The following is a 17,619-nucleotide window of genomic DNA, read 5'->3' as shown; positions in this document are numbered from 1 at the left end:
GTTGGTGAAAGAAAAGCTCTTGAAATTTCTTTAGTTAATACTCAGCCACTAATTGGGTCAAATTGATAATCCAATGAAATATCTCTTTAATGGTCTGACCAGGTATCATCTACCTTTTGGGATGCCTAACCTAACTTTTTATTCAAGACCAAGTTGGTATACAATATTGATATATCTATTTTACTCGAGGACGAGCAAAATTCAAGTTGGGGGATGTGATAAACACTTAATTTAAGTCATTTAAAGTAGAAAATTATAGTTAATTTATTTTATTTATTAAGAATTTGATGCTTCTTTTTATGTTTTACAGGAAAGGTGATCGTCGATACAAAGAGTCCGATTCGTAGATCAAAAAGATGCAAGTTTGAAGAAAATTAGATTTAAAATAAAATTTAAATAAAAGAAGGATGCATACGGTATTATAGAAAATGAAGATACTATGCAAGGAACCCAAAAAGGATATAGACATCATTGTAAAGAAACAAATGTTTCTTTTTGGAATCAAAAAGGAGAGGGCGCGCGGGTGCGAGGCAAAGGGTTCGTGCGGCAAGGCGGGCGCGCGGCAGCGGGTTCGCGCGACATGGCGGGCGCGCAGCATTACGGGTGGGTTCGCAGGAAATTGTGCTGGCGGACAGTGGCGAACAGATAGCAATGGATCTGAAAATTAAAGGAAAAAAAGATAATACTTGAAAATACTTCAAGAGGAAGAATTTGCATTTTCTTTATCTGCTTGTGATCTTTCCATCTCATCCATCCATCTTGTTGGGTATAAAATACCCTCGGTCGAAGTTCTTGGCAGGGTCGACCCTTGCGAGTCTCTTCTGACTTTCAACAACTGTTGGTGAGCTCCCGTCGCTCCGCCCGGACTCCTACGGGAGCCGGGCTCCGTCCACGACTTCTACAGCAAGGAAGACTCCGCCCGGACTCCTACAGGAGCCGGGCTCCATCCACGACTTCTACAGCAAGGAAGACTCCGCCCGGACTCCTACGGGAGCCGGGCTCCGTCCATGACTTCTACAGCAAGGAAGACTCCACCTGGACTCCTACGGGAGCCGGGCTCCATCCACGATTTCTACAGCAAGGAAGACTCCACCCGGACTCCTACGGGAGCCGGACTCCGTCCACGATTTCTACAGCAAGGAAGACTCCGCCCGGACTCCTACGGGAGCCAGACTCCATCCATGATTTCTACAGCAAGGAAGACTCCGCTCGGACTCCTACGGGAGCCGGGCTCCGTCCACGATTTCTACAGCAAGGAAGACTCCGCCCGGACTCCTATGGGAGCCGAGCTCCGTCCACGATTTCTGCAGCAAGGAAGACTCCGCCCGGACTCCTACGGGAGCCGAGCTCCGCCCATGATTTCTGTAGCAAGGAAGACCCCGCCTGGGCTCTTACGGGAGCCGGGCTCCATCCATGACTTCTGCCGCTGGTAAGCCTCGTCCAGACTCCTACGGGAGTCGGACTTCATTTTTGATTTCGATTGCAGGAAGACTCCGCTTGGACTCCTACGGGAGCCGAACTCTGCCTACGACCCCCAACTGCAAGAAGACTGCATCCGAACTTTTACGAGAGTCAGACTCCGTCTTCTATCCCGACTGCGGGAAGACCTCGTCCAAACTCCTACGGGTGCCGGACCTCGCTACCGACTCCAACCAAACTTCGGCCAACAAGTTTGGATCCCCTGACAAGCCACAGTAACGGACACCACTGCTCCACTCCTTGCGGCGGACCCTGCGTAGCCCCATTACTCCCTGACAGGCCGTATTAACGGCCACGACTCTGCTCCACTCCCTGCGACGGATTCTGTGCGAGTCCACCACTCCCTGACGAGTCACGACAGCGGATGCCGCTCGATTCTCCGTAATTGATTCCACGTGGTGAGCCACAGTGATAGCCACGATCCCACTCCACTACCCTCCGCAATAAATTCCTCCTGACTCTGGGCGGCCCACTACCAGACGGTTACAGGCATCGCTATCAATTTGTTGCCCCCTCCGTCTATAAAAGGAAAATCCCAGATACGTTATTCTATAAGCTCTCATTTTTACCTAAAAATTCTGCTAAAATTTCTGTTCGAGCACTCCATTCTTGTTGAGGCAGAGAACTGACTTGAGCGTCGGAGGGTCTTGCCGGAGCAACCCCACCTCTGGTTTAGACTTCTTTTGCAGGTCCCGACGGCGACCGCGACTCCCTCGACTCCAGCTTCTCCGGCGTAAGCGGATTTTTGCACCAATAGGATTGGCGCTAAAGGAAGGAGTGTGTCTTCGCAGCATCCCTGTTCTTAAAGGAGCGCTCAATGGGACCGCCTCCGGTCATCTTCTCCGGCACCCACTCCTCCTTTCCCCCACTGGATCCTCGCCCGATGCCTTCTCGCGAAGCATCCGCGCAGCTACCCAAGGCCTCCGCAGCCATATCTCGGACCCCGGTCTCGCCTTTGGTTTCCCAGGCCTCGCTTCCTCCGGCTATGGTCGCCGGCATGGAGTGGTCAGGCGATCGGCCTCCGATGGATTTCGCCAACACCATCTCGAGAGGATCCTGACAGAAAATGACCAACATATCGGCTGTATCCCCCAAGCGGCAAAAGACTGAAGAGCCCATAACCTTTACCGAAGAAGACACTCAGGGAGTCCAATTCCCTCATAACGACGCGGTCGTAGTTTCCTTGAATATAACAAATTATGACGTCCGTCGCGTTCTTGTCGACAATGAAAGTTCGGCTGACATCTTGTTCTACGACGCCTTTTCAAGAATGTCCACTCTTGACAGCCATCTGAGGCCGATTAGCTCCCCTTTGGTAGGGTTTACCGGCGACGCCGTTCCGACGGAAGGAATAATAACTTTGACTGTGGCCGCAGGTCAATATCCAAGGCAATCCAGGGCCCTGGTGAATTTCTTGATGGTGAAGGCGCCATCCGCCTACAATGCAATCCTCAGCCGACCTGGCCTCAATGCTCTCCGAGCCGTCGTATCGACCTACCATTTGAAGTTGAAGTTCTCCACCAACCAGGGGACCGGAGAGGTCCGGGGAGACCAAGCCCTGGCCAGACACTGCTATAATATAGCCTTACGAAGAAGCAATCAATCTGACTCCTGCCCCGTCGATGGACTGGATGCTCGCGATGACCTCACCGAAGAGAGGGGCACCCCAATCGAAGATCTGGTACCAATCCCTTTGAACGATGGGAACGCGGAGCATGTAGTGATGATCGGCTCCAACCTAGGGGAGGAGGTGCGGACGCGTCTCATTGATTTTCTACGAAGGAATGCGGACATTTTCACTTGGGTTCCAGCAGACATGCCAGGGATTGACACGGAAGTCATGGAGCATCATCTGGCCGTCGATCCAAAGCATCGACCGACGAAAGAAAAAATCCGAAGTCATGCTCCGGAGAGGCAGAAGGCAATAGCCGAGGAAGTGGATAAGCTCCTTAAGGCCAGATTCATTAAGGAAGTCAATTATCCTGATTGGATTTCCAACGTTGTCCTGGTCAAAAAAGTAAACGGCAAGTGGAGGATGTGCATAGACTTCAAAAAGCTGAATAAGGTCTGTCCGAAGGATAGCTACCCCCTTCCCAGAATCGATCAATTGGTGGACGCGACCTCGGGCCATGAGCTCCTCACCTTCATGGATGCATTCTCCGGCTATAATCAAATTAGAATGGCGCCAGAAGATGAGGAAAAGACAGCTTTCATCACTAATCATGGCCTTTACTGTTACAGGGTCATGCCTTTCGGCCTCAAGAATGCGGACGCAACCTACCAACGGTTGGTGAACAAAATCTTCAAGGAGCAGATCGACCGTAACATGGAGGTCTACGTGGACGATATGCTTGTAAAAAGCAAATCTTTCAGAGATCATGTCGTCGACCTCGAGGAGACCTTCGACGCCCTCCAGAAATATAGAATGAAGCTGAACCCAACTAAATGTGCTTTCGGCGTAACCTCAGGAAAGTTCCTGGGCTTCATGGTATTAGAGCACAGGATCGAGGCCAATCCATAGAAAATTCGCACCATCCGGGAGATGGCCGCCCCAAAGTCAATAAAAGAGGTTCAGTGCCTCACGGGGAGGATAGCGGCCCTTAATCGCTTCGTCGCAAGGTCGGCCGAACGGTGCTTGCCCTTCTTTCAAATCCTCAAGCAGCCGAAGAACTTCTGTTGGACCTCTGAGTGCCAACAGGCGTTCGAAGAATTAAGGAGCTACCTTGGCTCACCCCTGCTGTTAGCAAAGCCTGAGCCTGGGGAGGAGCTATTTTTATACCTGGCGGTCTCTCCCATGGCCCTCGCGGCCGTCCTTGTCAAAGAAGAAATGAAAGTCTAGCGGCCGATCTACTATGTTAGCCGCGCGTTGAGGGACGCCGAGACCAGGTACACCAAATTAGAAAAATTGACTTACGCCTTGTTGATTGCAGCCCGGAGGCTCCGACCCTACTTTCAAGGGCACACGGTGACGCTACTCACCAATCAACCAATCAAGGCGGTTTTGCACCGGGCGGACACCTCCGGGAGGATGGCAAAATGGGCGATCGAGCTCACAAAATTTGACATCAACTATCGACCCAGGCCAGCAGTGAAGGCCCAAATATTGGCAGATTTCATAGTAGAGTGTACCATCCCAGAGGAGGCTGAACCTGAACAAAGAAAAGTTGACGACCTGAAGTCCCAACCGAACTCCTCCGAAGAAGAGGCCGATCCCTCTGATCGCTTTTGGGCCCTCTATGTGGACGGATCTTCCAACATGTCGGGCGCAGGTGCTGGCCTGATCTTGGTCAGTCCGAAGGGAGTCATCGTGGAATACGCTCTGCATTTCGAGTTCCCCGCAACAAACAATGGAGCGGAATATGAAGCTCTGATCACAGGACTAAGGATCGCCAAAGAGCTGGGAATAAGTCAGCTCCGGGTGCACAGTGACTCTCAACTAGTGGTGGGGCAAGTCAGTGGGAGTTACGAGGCACGGGAGGACAGTATGGCCAAATACCTTGAGAAGGTAATGGAGCTCACCCCCGCCTTTAGCAACTTCAACATTAGACAGATCCCAAGGTTGGAAAATACCAGGGCTGACCTTCTCTCCAAGCTGGCGACGTTGGCTCCGGCCGAATTGCCCAAAGGCATCCTCTTTGAAGTTCTAAAACACCCGAGTACAGAAGAATCACAGCCCGTGATGGAGATTGACCACGAGCCCAGCTGGGTCGACCCACTGATAATCTATCTCAGAGATAGAGTTCTCCCCCAGGATGTGAAAGAAGCTCGAAAGCTCCGGAACCAAGCCTCCCGTTACATCCTTTATGAGGGCAAATTGTACAAGAGATCATACTCCTTGCCCCTCTTAAAATGCCTCCGGCCTTCGGAGTCTGACTACGCCTTGTGGGAAGTGCATGAAGGAATCTGCGGAAACCATTTGGGAGCTAGATCTTTATCCCACAAGTTGCTCCGCCAAGGGTATTATTGGCCGACAATGCATCATGATTCGATCGAATATGTCAAAAAGTGTGATCGATGCCAGAGATACGCCAACGTCCAGAGACAGCCCGCCACCGAGCTCACACCCTTGAGTGCCCCATGGCCTTTTGCACAATGGGGATGGACATCCTTGGCCCCTTTCCCATGGCATCTGGGCAAAGGAAGTTCCTCCTTGTAGCGATCGACTACTTCACCAAATGGGTCGAAGCCGAACCACTAGCAAAAATCACAGAAGCAAAAGTGCAAGATTTCGTCTGGAAGTCGATCGTGTGTAGGTTCGATCTGTCTAGAACCCTAATCACTAATAATGGACGGCAATTCGTCGGAGCGAAATTTGCCAAATTCTGTGAAGATCTAAACATCTCCCACAACTTCACATCAGTAGCCCATCCCCAGGCGAATGGCGAAGCTGAGGTGACCAACAGAACCCTTTTGTAGGGGATTAAGACAAGGCTCGAAAAAGCGAAAGAAACTTGGGCGGACGAACTTTATCATGTGTTGTGGGCGTATCGAACTACCCAGAGGCTACCTATGGGGGAGACCCCTTTGCCTTAGCCTTCGGTATGGAAGCCGTCATCCCAATCGAGCTTAAACTCCCGTCGGCACGAGTCGTGGCGTTCGACAAACGTCAAAATTTGCAAAGTCTTAGAGCCAACCTCGACCTGCTAGAAAAAGATGGGAGATAGCTCAGGTTCGAATGATAGCCTATAGACAGAAAGTCGCTCGATATTACAACACCCGGGTCAAGAACAAAGCCTTTAGAGCGGGAGATCTAGTGCTTCGACGAGCCGCTATCTCGCAACCTCAGGACCAAGAAAAACTCACCCCAAACTAGGAAGGACCGTATGAAGTCAAAGAAGTAGTCCGGCCCGGAACTTATTATCTTAAGGAACTCGGAGGAGCCGACCTCCCGCGACCATGGAGCTCGAAAAACTTACGGATGTACTACCAATAACTTCATTTTAATTGAAAGTTGCATACCTGTATGTCTTTGGACAATTCAAACAAACTGCATCAGAAACGAAAGGGAAACCTCATCCCGACAAAGTCGAAGGCCTGGTTCTATTTAGACCGGATGGGGGGAGAGGCCCTGCAACGCCCATACGCACCCCACAGCCCTGCTAGGGACAGGAGGAAAACCTCACCCTAACTTGAGCAAAGTCGAATACCCGGTTTCATTTAGACCGGATGGGGGAGAGGCCCTGCAACGCCCATATGCGCCCCCATAGCCCTGTTAAGGACAGGAGGAAAACCTCGCCCTAACTTGAGCAAAGTCGAAGGCCCGGTTCCATTTAGACGGATGGGGGGAGAGGCCCTGCAACGCCCATATGCGCCCCACAGCCCTGTTAGGGACAGGAGGAAACCTCGCCCTAACTTGAGCAAAGTCGAAGGCCCGGTTCATTTAGACCGGATGGGGGGAGAGGCCCTGCAACGCCCATATGCGCCCCCACAGCCCTGTTAGGGACAGGAGGAAAACCTCGCCCTAACTTGAGCAAAGTCGAAGGCCCGTTCTATTTAGACGGATGGGGGGAGAGGCCCTGCAACGCCCATACGCGCCCCACAGCCCTGCTAAGGACAGGAGGAAACTCGCCCTAGATTGAGCGAAGTCGAAGGCCCGGACTCCTACGGGAGCCGAGCTCCGTCCGCAACTTCTACTGCGAGGAGGACTTCGTCCGGACTCCTACGGGAGCCGGGCTCCGTCACCAACTTCAACCGGTGGTAAGCTCCGACCGGACTCCTACGGGAGCCGGGCTCCGTCCGCAACTCCAATCACAGGGAGGACTCCATCCGGACTCCTACGGGAGCCGGACTTCGTCACCAACTTCAACTGCTGGAGATTTTCGCCCAGACTCCCACGGGAGCCGAACTTCACCTCGACTTCGCCTATGGGAGCCAAACTCCCATAGCCTCGCTGAGAGCAGAGAAAAATTCCAAGCGAAAAAGAAAAAGGAAGGCGATGGACCACATCAGCGACGATTGGAAAACAAACAGGTTCAAGGTGCAGAGAACCCTGTCACAGCAGGGATTGGGGCTCCCATCAGAGTCCCAGCTTTCAAGGAAGCTTTCGATGCAAATCCAAGGTAGGACAACTTCCTCAGGGTGACAGAAGCTGGACCTCCGAGCTCAAGCCCTGAGGGGGACACCAAGCCCGAATGGCCCCCAGGCGAGTCTGTGGCCACTGACGGAGAAGATGGGTCGATGCGATGGCAACGGGTATCTTCGAAGACACAAAAATCAAAAAGAGCTCAGCAAACGACAATTCAACACGAATAAAAGGGCCATGGTGGCCTTAGGACGATGTTAAAAAAAAAAAAAAAAGAAGAAGAGAGAAGAAAGAAGAAGAAAAGATGAGAAAAGGAAGGAAGTTCGACAGACAACAATTCGATGCAAGGTGCGGACGAGGTAACAAAATCTCCTTCTCATTTTTCAACTAACAAGATGTACGTTACAAGACCCGGAGGGCCAGAAAAGAATACATTATTACAAGGCCTGAGAACACGGCTTGGAAAGGATACACCGGAGGCCGCTTCAAGCTGCAAACTTCTCTTCCCATTTCTGTCCTTCCCACTGCATTTTCCAGTGCGTGTGGCAGGCCTATCGGCTCTCGCCCGCCTTGTTTCGCTCCACCTCCGAAGTCCAACCCCAGGGGGAAAAGGATGGGATAGATTCCAGGGGGCAGTAAGGGCAACGGCAGCAGCGACGAAGACCTGTTTCAAGAAGAACCGGAGTCACCCTAGAGGCAGCGGTGGCGCCAGAGATATGCGCCATCACCGAATGCTCCGTGATAGCCACCGTCCAAAATGCTCCGGCAAGGTCGGCATGCGGTACTTCCACCGTCCCCGCAACAAGTTTTACTGCCCCACCGTCGATGCCGACTGCTTCTGGTCCCTCGGCCCCGACGACACCAAGGATCCCGCCACGGCTTGTGACGATAGCTCTGCCCTCCTGATCGGTATCACCCCGTCTTGCTACTCTGAAATTCTCGGGCAGAACGCCTTTACCGACGGTCCCCATTATTAAACCCCTATTATTGAAGGAATTCTTCCTCGAGCCCCCTTTGAAACGACGGGGACCTTCAGCGGCCGCTCGATGATCGGAGAACTCACAGACCACAGTTCTCCTCCTTGCCTTCCTCCAAGCCCTTGACATCCCCTTGAGGATGGCCTTCGGAGTGGAGGACATGATGGGGAAACCCCTTAGAGAGGAATAGGGGGGCTGAAGACGGCAAAGACCGGTGCGAAGGACGCTCGGAGTTGATAGGGGCACCGAGGGAATGGCTGAGTAGCTAGGCTCTCCGACGAAAGAAAGGTGCCGTCCTTTTGGCAGAGTAAAGCCCCGAAGGAAGGGTGGGGGGTTTAAATAGGCAGCGGATCTTAGCGCAATTATGATGGCGGGCGTCTCTAGACCAACCGGCGCTTGCCACGTGTCCCGTGTGTCCCGCTCGCCGCTATCGAGGATTGACTGTTCGCAAATTTCTGTGGCGCGATGCTTGGGATCACATCTCGGTGGGAGTCCCGAAAAGATTCTTCGGGTCACCCTAATCGGAAAAAGGGCTCTGGCATGCGCGCATTAAATGCCGACATATCCGAGGACGGTTGCACCCGGACGTCAGGAGGAGAACTTCGGCTGCGACAACCTCTCCGTACTTCCTTCATTCGAAATTCAAACTCGAAAGTGGGGGGACTGGTGTTGGGCATAAAATACCCTCGGCCGAAGTTCTTGGCAGGGTCGACCCTCACGAGTCTCTTCCGACTTTCAACAACTGTTGGTGAGCTCCCGTCGCTCCGCCCGGACTCCTACGGGAGCCGGGCTCCGTCCACGACTTCTACAGCAAGGAAGACTCCGCCCGGACTCCTACGGGAGCCGGGCTCCGTCCACGATTTCTACAGCAAGGAAGACTCCGCCCGGACTTCCACGGGAGCCGGGCTCCATCCACGACTTCTACAGCAAGGAAGACTCCGCCCGGACACCTACGGGAGCCGGGCTCCGTCCATGACTTCTATAGCAAGAAAGATGCCGCCCGGACTCCTACGGGAGCTGGGCTCCGTCCACTATTTCTACAGCAAGGAAGACTCCGCCCGGACTCCCACGGGAGCCGGGCTCTGTCCACGACTTCTACAGCAAGGAAGACTCCGCCCGGACTCCTACGGGAGCCGGGCTCCGCCCATGATTTCTGCAGCAAGGAAGACGCCGCCCGGACTCCTACGGGAGCCGGGCTCCGTCCACAACTTCTACAGCAAGGAAGACGCTGCCCGGACTCCTACGGGAGCGGGCTCCATCCATGACTTCTACAGCAAGGAAGATGCCGCCCGGACTCCTACGGGAGCCGGGCTCCATCCATGATTTCTACAGCAAGGAAGACTCCGCCCGGACTCCCATGGGAGCCGGGCTCCGTCCACGACTTCTACAGCAAGGAAGACTCCGCCCGGACTCCTACGGGAGCCGGGCTCCACCCACGATTTCTGCAGCAAGGAAGACCCCGCCCGGACTCCTACGGGAGTCGGGCTCCGCCCACGATTTCTGCAGCAAGGAAGACCCCGCCCGGGCTCCTACGGGAGCCGGGCTCCATCCACGACTTCTGCCGCTGGTAAGCCTCGTCCAGACTCCTACAGGAGCCGGATTTCATTTTTGATTTCGATTGCAGAAGACTCCGCCCGGACTCCTACGGGAGCCGAACTCTGCCTACGACCCCCAACTGCAAGAAGACTGTGTCCGAACTTTTACGAGAGTCAGACTCCATCTTCTTTCCCGACTGCGGGAAGACCTCGTCCAAACTTCTACGGGTGCCGGACCTCGCTACCGACCCCAACCGAACTTCGGCCAACAAGTCTGGATCCCCTGACAAGCCACAGTAAGGGACACCACTGCTCCACTCCTTGCGGCGGACCCTGCGTAGCCCCATTACTCTCTGACAGGCCGTATTAACGGCCACGACTCTGCTCCACTCCCTGCGGCAGATTCTGTGCGAGTCCACTACTCCCTGACGAGTCACGACAGCGGATGCTGCTTGATTCTCTGTAACTGATTCCACGTGGCGAGCCACGGTGATAGCCACGATCCCACTCCACTACCCTCCGCAATAAATTCCTCTTGACTCTGGGCGGCCCACTACTAGACGGTTACAGGTATCGCTATCAATTTGTTGCCCCCTCCATCTATAAAAGGGAAACCCCAGATACGTTACTCTATAAGCTCTCATTTTTACCTAAAAACTCTGCAAAAATTTTCGTTCGAGCACTCCATTCTTGTTGAGGCAGAGAACTGACTTGAGCGTCGGAGGGTCTTGGCGGAGCAACCCCACCTCCGGTTTAGACTTCTTTTGCAGGTCCCGGCGGCGACCGTGACTTCCTCGACTCCAGCTTCTCCGGTGCAAGCGGATTTTTGCACCAACACATAGAATTTAAGATTTTTCTCTTTAGAGCACTCTTCATTCTAAAGAAACATTCTTATGAGAAAGGTTGGTGGTACTTTTCACATCAATCTAAATGTAAATTTGGTCTTGCTCTTTCTTCCTCCATACATGGTTGGAAAAATTATTTTTTCTTTGTTTCTTTTGACATTCCATGGGATTTCAGCTATAAATGGCGTAACCCCGAAATCAAATAGAACTCAAATAATGAAGTATTACCTGGGGACAAGGAGGCTTTTACAAAGCTTCTAGGTATGAAAGTATCCAAACTGAGCTGACTGGTATCTGATCAATCCCTATTTGATACTGGCATCAGTCAGATCTCTTCCCTAGATAAGTTCGATGTCAATTCTCTTCCTTTTAGCTTTATCATTTTTTATCACCATTTTTCTTCTCTAATAATCTTTGCTTTGGTGTAACAACAATAATGAAGTTCAACCCATAGAGACTGGCTGAATCCAAGAAGGGGAAGAAGGATCAAGTCGATCAGCCTACTTCTAAGAAGACCAAGGAGATCGTTACTATTCCTCTAAGGTTGGTTGCCCCCTAATCATCACTTGGTGCGATAGTGATCGATATGGATGTTGTGCCAATCTCCATTGTTCTACTGGCAAAACCAACTCGCCAAGCTGTCGAGGTGGCTCATCGACTGCCTCCCAAAGAGTCTACATGCCCTAAAAAGCATCTTCTCCTCCTCTCACATCGACCAAGTTACCTTGATTGGGTGACAGCGTCCAAAGTCTTAGATTCTAATCATCAACCCACCATCCTTTTCATCAGAGAAGATTGATTTGGGAAAAACATCGTTGCTGGAGATGCTAAAGCTGGGCAAAGATTTGTTTGACAAAATGATGCCCTAGAAGGACCTGAATGCTCAGAGGAGGGATCTCTCTTTAGACCAGTTAATGAATTATTGTTTCAACAATATAATAAATGTAAGTTTTTATTTTCTTTCTTTTTTTTTTACATTGACTATTTGCCGAACTGACATGTCTTTTTTTTCTTAGTCGTCAGCTATGTATTTCAAGTTGCTCCATGAGCACATGACATGATTTTATGAGAATAAGAAGTCCTTGGAAGAGGGGCTCAAGGTCAAGAAAGAGGTTGAGAAGGAGGCCAAAAAGGTGGCTGAGGAGGCCAAGAAGGTAGCAGAGAAAAAGGCTACCAAAGAAGAAGAGATGATGGAGGGGCTGAAGAAATAGCTCCATGAAAAAATGAAATCTATTAAGGAGAAGAATAAACAGCTGCTGGAGAATTAATGTCAGATGAACGACAAAGATGAGAAGCTATAGAAACCAACTAAAAATATTTCAAAGCTAGAAACTAAGTTGAAGGAGGCTGAGGAAATAATTAAAAAGTGAGACACAACCCTTATTTCATATCAGAGATAGCTTGATAAGGACAAGGAGCGACTGTTCAGGATCATTGAAGACTATAAAAATTCAGACACTTTTCAAGATGAAGTGATTGAAGCCTTAAAAGGAGCCTTTGATTATGATTTTATGAGCTGTAGAAGTTTAATTACTAAATTCTTTTTCGATCTTGACCTTAGCAAGGTCATGATAGATGCAGCTCTGGAAGCAGTAGTCGAGATAACTTTTAGAGTCACTTTCATGCAGCTTCCTCCCATTCCTATCCTTGAAGCACCTCCAACCGAAGTCCCAACCAGTCTGGCCGAGGTCATCATTATGGAAGCTATTCCAAAGAAGAAAGTCAATAAAGATTCCAGCTCAGTTTCTCCAGCAAATAATTCTCTGGCAAAGGCCTGAATTATCTTTTTCTTTTTCTTTTTCAAACTACTTATCAGCCCGATGTGGGACTTGTAAATATTCCTTTTATATTAATGAAATGACTTTTTCCCAGGCTCATATAGTTTTCTTTTTATTTGATCTTGAATAATCCGATTTGGGTTTTTCTATTTCAAAATGCCATTCATAACTAGTTAATTTTTTGACGTCGATCAAATGACTATGATTTCATGCAATCCAAGATCGGTTAGGTAAGTAGTTGAATATTTACCATTTTCAAGCAAAACAAATTGTGAAATCAATGTGACTACTTTAATAAGAATTTTGCCATCGAATCAAATTGAATCAGATCAAGTAACTAGAGATAAATTAATATCTAATAATTTAATACAAAGATTTCAAAGGTACCTTTAGATGTGTTCAGAGTGGCAGATCGGATTTGTTCACTCATAAGTTTGTGATTTGTGCCACCCTTTCACAACCCTTATTAGCGAAAACCAGCTTATAAGTCTGAGTGCTTTTTTCGTTGGATCAAGTTCATTCGATTTGGAGATCAAGTATTTCACATCATATTATGAGGTTCAATCTGGAGATCGGATATCTCATATTATTTGGTGAGGTACAATCTAGAGATTAAGTGTCTCATATCGTTTGGTGAGGTCCAATTCAGAGATTGGATGTCTCACATCATTTGGTGAAGTCTAATTCAGAGATTGGGTGCCTCACATCAGGTTGTTCTGATTTGGTTGGAATTTTTGTAGCCTTAGTTTGGTTTTTTTTTATCTTGTTTGGACACCCGAGTTTTCTTCTTATCATCATCCTCATTTGATCGATTTTCATCGATCTGATTTGGATGAAGAAGAATTCTTCAATTGAACTTATGATCAGAACCTAATCTTTTTTAGGACAGAAATTGAATGTTTTATTGAAAAGATTTCATTGATAGTATGTTCTAAGATTTTCAGCATTCTATATTATAGAGATGATTGTACCATCTAGATTTTCAATTTAGTAAGCTCCTAAATAGATTACTTCAATAATTTGATAAGGTCCTTCTCAATTTGGGGTGAGTTTCTCTTTCTCCATTGATTTCAAGAGTTCAGCTTGTCAGAGAACCAAATCACCATTATGAAAACTTTTGAGTTATATTCAAAAATTATAATATTTGGCCACCTTCTGTTTATAAGCCGTCATATGGATCTAGGCTCTTTCTCAAGTTTCATCAAGTAGATTGAGATCATTTTTCAATCGATCTGAGTTACTTTCTGTATAAAAATTTTCTATTCTGATCGTAGGTAGACCGATCTTCACTGATATTACAGCTTTTGATCCAAAAATGAGTCTAAAAGTTATTTCTCTAGTTGATCTCTAAGGTATAGTTCTATATGCCTAAAGAACATTATAAAGCTCTTCTGTTCAAAGTCCTTTAGCTTCAGCAAATCTTAATGTTAAATCCTGAAGGACAGTTCTATTAGTGACTTCAATTTTTTCATTTGATTGTGAATGATCGACTAAGGTAAATCTATGATCAATATAGAGCTTAGAATATAATTTTTTAAACTTTTGTTTATCAAATTATCATCCATTATCAATGATTATGACTTGAGACAAATCAAAACAACAGATAATTGATTTTCACATAAAATCTTTTATCTTTTTTTTAGTCATTTATGCTAAGAGTTCAGCTTTCACCCATTTAGTAAAATAATCAATAGCCACAATCAAAAATTTTTCTTTATCCCATGGCCATTGGAAAAGGTCCCAGAATATCTATTTTCCACGTAGCAAAAATCATGCTGCTGTAATAGAAATAAGCTCAGCAGCAGGCTGGTATTGAATATTGATGTACCTTTGATATTGATCACACTTATTCACAAGATCAATAGAATCTTTTTGAATAGTAGGTTAATAATAACTTTATTGGATTATATTTATAAGCTAAAGACCTGCCCCCTAAGTGATTGCTACAAATTTCTTCATGAACTTCTTGAAGGGCATAATCGACTTTCGATGGTCTCAGGCATTGAAGTAGTAGGAATAAATACGATCTCTTATATAATTGATTATCTAGAATGACATATCATGGGGCCAATTTTTTAATTTTTCTTACTTCAACTGGATCAATCGGTAAAATTTTTTTAGTAAGATACTCCATTAATGGATCAATCCGACTTAGCTCATGTTCATTTTGAGCAATTGGCAAGGCCTTACTACTGGGCATTTCAAGAATATCAATGAGAATAACTTGATTAAGCTCGAAGAAACCTGATGTGGCCAAATGAGATAGGTCGTCAGCTTGAACATTTTTCGGCCTTGAGATTTGTATGATTTTTAGATCTTCGAAGCATTTTGATAATTCTCTGATATTACACAAATATTGACACATTATGAAATCTTTAGCTTCAAATTGATCTCGTACCTGATCAATGATAAGTTGAGAATCTATAAAAATTTTAAGTCTTTTAACCTTGAGCTCTTTAGCCATCTTCAGTCCTACAATTAGTATCTCATATTCTACGCCATTGTTTGACATATCAAAATTGAATCTCAAGGTGCATTTAATGACAACATCTTTTGGGCTCGTTAAAATTAAACCAGCTCCACTTTTTTTTGAATTTGAGGCTCCATCAACATGCAGTATCTAATAAGAATCTGTGTTGACATTTTTCAAACCTTCTAAGATTAATTCTTCATCAGAAATAGAGCATTCTACAATAAAATTAGCTAGCACTTGAGCTTTCAATAAAGATTAAAGTCAATAATGAATATCAAATTCACTCAATTCAATGATCCATTTGGCTATTTGATCTGAAGTATCAAGTCATTGCAAAATTAATTTTATAGATTAGTTGGTCAAGATTACTACAGAATGAGCTTGAAAATAAGGTTAAAGTCATCGTGCCAATATAATGAGAGCATAAATCATCTTCTCAATTTTAGAATATCAAGTTTCAGTATCTCTAAATAATTTGCTTATGTAATAAATTGATCTTTGTATTCTTGCATCATTTCAGACTGAAATCGAACTAACAGCATTAGCTGAAACAAATAAATACATAAATAATTTCTCACCTTCCACCGACTTTGATGGTAATGAAGCTATTCTAAGATATTTCTTAAGGTCATTGAAGGCAACTCGACATTCATTTGACTAATTAAAGTTTTTGATCTATCTTAGAATTTAAAAAAAAAGAAGATATTTTTCAACTGATGTAGAAATAAATCGGCTGAGTGATGCTACTCGTCCAATGAGCCGTTCAACTTTTTTGATGGAGCTTAGATGTTTCATGTTGAGTTGAGCCTTGATTTTTTCAAGATTAGTTTCAATTCCTCTTTGAGTTATAAAAAAATCCAAAAAATTTTCTGAAGTTACTCTGAAAGTACATTTGTTGAGGTTGAGCTTCATCTGATATTTTTGAAGTTTGTTGAAGGCTTTCTTTAGATCAATAATATGTTGATCTGACTCAGTGCTTTTCACCAATATATCATCAACATAGACTTATATATTATGACTAATTTGTTACTTGAAGATCTTATTTACCAAACATTGGCATGTAGCACGTGCATTTTTAAGATCAAAAGGCATCATTTAATAACAATGCAAACCTCCTTCAGTGATGAAGGTTGTATTTCTTCATTCTCAGATGTCATTCTGATCTAATTATAGTTAGAAAAAATATCCATGAGTTTAGTAATTTATGTCCCGAAGTGGCATCAATAAGCTGGTCATCCTTAGAAGAGGAAAGTAATCCTTCAGGCAAGCTTTGTTGAGATCGATATAGTCAATATAGATCTTTCATTTTCTATTAGCTTTTTTAACTATGACAATATTTGCAATCCACTTAGAGTATTATGCTTCTCTGATAAATTTAACTTTTAAGAGCTTGTCAACCTCCTCATATATTGCTTTTTACCTTTTCATAGCAAAACTTCTTTTCTTCTGCTGCACTGGCTTATGCTTTGGATCAATATTAAACTTGTGTATAATAAAATCTGCTGAAATTTCAAGCATATCAAAGGTTGACCAGCAAAGATATTGATATTTGTCCAAAGAAAAGATATCAAATTTTTCTTCAGATTAGGCTCCAATAAAGATCCAATCTAAATTATTTTTTCTAAATCATCACCTAAAAGAATGGTAATAAGTTTCTTGGCTGATTCTCCTCAAATTTTATCGACATTAAATTTACTTTCTTGATCAAGTATTTCAATTAGTAGAGCTGAAGAAAGTCCGACTTTTGGGATATAGGTGCAGAGATCAAAATATGCAGATTTTTAATTTTTAAAAATTATGAACATAGTGAAATTTGAACTTGATCTAAATTTAAAATAATTTAAAATTTAACATGCATAAAATATAGATCTAACCTATATATGTCAAGAATGTTCACATGCCGAAATTAAGAAGCTAAAAATTAAAATCAGATTTAGAGTTAGACCTTTATCTTTATGCATGTAGATCTTCACTGTGATCTGATGGTCCATGATAATCTGGTGAGATTTCTGTAGAGTCGCTCATACATCTGATCTCTATGGATATCCATCGAGGCTGATCTGATTGGAAGGACTCGATCTCACTAGGATACTAGCTCTCTTGCAGAGATTGCTTCCTAGATTGTCGAATCAGCTTGATCTTTTTATTTTCTTCTCAAGAGATCAATCAGATCTATAGGAGGATCACAAAATCAGATCACATATATATTTTTTTACTTTCTCTTCTCAAGAAAAAAATCAAGATCCATTGAAGAAAATAAGAGATTGGATCTCTTATTCTTCCTTCTTGTCCAACCCTTGGACTAGATCTGAGTAGAGAAAGAGAAGAACTTTTGTGTCCATCTCATTGACCAAGAAGGAGAAAAAAATTAGATTAAATCTAATTTTAATCATGTCCAACTCTTAGATATCTTTGAGGAGAAAGAGAAGGAAAAAATGTGTCAAACTTTTGGACCAAGAGGAAAAGAGAAAAATCAGATCACATCTGATTTTATGTCCAACCTTTGGACA

Source organism: Elaeis guineensis, chromosome 13 (assembly GCF_000442705.2).
Source record: "Elaeis guineensis isolate ETL-2024a chromosome 13, EG11, whole genome shotgun sequence".
Classification (NCBI taxonomy): domain Eukaryota; kingdom Viridiplantae; phylum Streptophyta; class Magnoliopsida; order Arecales; family Arecaceae; genus Elaeis; species Elaeis guineensis.
The sequence above is the reverse complement of the archived record's forward strand: the minus strand, read 5'-3'. Positions refer to the sequence as shown.